At 34.0% G+C, this 1,851-nt stretch overlaps 1 long non-coding RNA gene across 5 annotated transcripts in view; it reads right to left on the bottom strand.

Annotated features, from left to right (window-relative positions):
• Positions 1–478: 478 nt before the first annotated feature.
• The window catches only part of LOC136070076 (uncharacterized), a 7,088-nt gene continuing 5,715 nt past the window's right edge, over positions 479–1,851 (bottom strand). For 2 of the 5 annotated variants that reach the window (XR_010631324.1, XR_010631323.1), the window contains 2 exons: positions 1,455–1,520; positions 479–1,371 (listed from right to left, as the gene is read on the bottom strand). This is a non-coding gene — a long non-coding RNA (uncharacterized LOC136070076). Of the gene's footprint in view, positions 1,372–1,454; positions 1,675–1,851 lie in introns of those variants that run through there. The other 3 variants (XR_010631321.1, XR_010631322.1, XR_010631320.1) reach the window with 3 other exon arrangements.

A 1,851-nucleotide genomic window follows, 5' to 3' on the forward strand; every position in this document is an offset into this window, starting at 1 on the left:
ATATATATATATATTTGTGTGTGTGAATAAAACCTAGAAGTTCTTTTGTTATTTAACAATAAGGATTAGTATTGTTAACTTGCCATTGGATATGTATTTGACTATTCTCTGTTTGGAGCTACTTTGTTGATTTTTTTTTCTCGAACTACATGATAATCAATTAATCAAACATCAGCAATTTGTTTCTTTTTGGTTAGTAAAATGCAATCACATTTCCATTGTAGTTTATTAGGCTTCGTATTTGTTTCAGGCACCGGAGAATGTGGTATAGCTTCTAATACTCCATTATTTTGGTTTTGTTATGTAGATGGATAACAAGAAAAATCAGAGCAGCAGGTATGTATTATGGAACAATGTTTCAAGTGTTTTGGACGATTATGTATTAAAACTTGGATGGTGTCTTATATGGTAGCAAAATGGGAATTATAATGTTGGAATTTCAGTTGTATAGACCGACATTCCCTAATGTCATTTAAGGTTTTTTTTTTTTTTTTTCCATCCCCCTTTTTTTATTTAATAGTTGTGTTGTGCGAGTGTTTGAGTCTTAGATGGGAATCATAAATGGGTTTGACAATGATAGTTGTGGAATTTGAATTGTGTTGCTTTTTCCCAACTAGATGAAGCTGGACGAAACCCTGGTTCTCAACTTGATTTGCATTCACTAGTTTCTTTCTTTCGCTTATGTTTTAGCGTGCCTCTATAGATGAAGATGTGTTATGTTTTATGATTTGGTTCAGCATAAAACTGTTGATTGCTTTCCAGTTAACAGTAACAGGCTTGAGCGCACTGTGTGAGAGATGCCTTGTTCAATAGCTCACGTACTTGAGCATTCCTTGCATACTAAACATCTCCGTGTACATTCGATGCCTATTGCATAACATGTTTCTCTTGAAATGGAAATTTCCTGCAAACAACAACTCATCTTACAAAACCACAACAACCCCACAAAAGAAAAATATATAAAAGTAAAAAAGCAAACTCTTTCACCTATCTGTTTCTCTCTTCATCCATACACTGCAAGCTTCTGGCATTTATATGAGTCCCGGATATCCTTACCTATTAACCCATGAACAGCCTCAAATTTTCCAATCAATTTACAGAAATCAGGCACGCTCATTCCATAAACAACACGTCTCTTCAATTCAGAAGATGTATCATTTAAAGACTCTGAACCGGACTTTTTAGTTGCAGCCAAATCCTCAACCTTTTCTTCTTCTTCTTGATCATCAATATCTCTGCCAGCATTGATGCACTTTTGATAAAAGGGTTGGAGAGTCAAGGATTGAGCTTGTTTGAGTAATGGGCATTTCTTATCATGCCAATCGAGATTTTCTATGAGCACAGAGCTATTGAATTTACACAAATATCATGCTTAGAAAAAAAAAAAAAAAAAAAAAAACTTTCAGCAGAGAATGAAAGTAAGAGGAGGAAGAAGAAGGGAAGAGAGATATTACTGAGAAGGGTCAAGTGGGCATGGAATCCACTAGCCATTGGACCTGGGGTTGTGATTGCCACAGAACCTGCATAGACAATTTGATTAATCAAGAATTTGAGAAATCAAAGATAGAACAGAACATTCAAATGCATAACCCTCATTACACCTCTAATTATTTTATGATTAGAAAATGTAATAATCCCAAATTATTATGAATGCAAATTACTAACTTTTATCAAAAAAAAAAAAAAAAAAAAAAAATAGAAGATTCGACAGGGAAAAGAGAAATCTTGATATTATTATTTCATAAATAGAAACAGTACAAATTACAATCAGAGGCTCAGGCAGGCGTGTTTCACAAACAAATTTACAAGCTAATCCTACCAGCTATTTCTACAATCAGAGGCCCAGGTGGA

The sequence above is a fragment of the Quercus suber genome, unplaced genomic scaffold (genome assembly GCF_002906115.3).
Source record: "Quercus suber isolate HL8 unplaced genomic scaffold, Cork oak 2.0 scaffold_208, whole genome shotgun sequence".
In the NCBI taxonomy this organism is placed as follows: Eukaryota; Viridiplantae; Streptophyta; class Magnoliopsida; order Fagales; family Fagaceae; genus Quercus; species Quercus suber.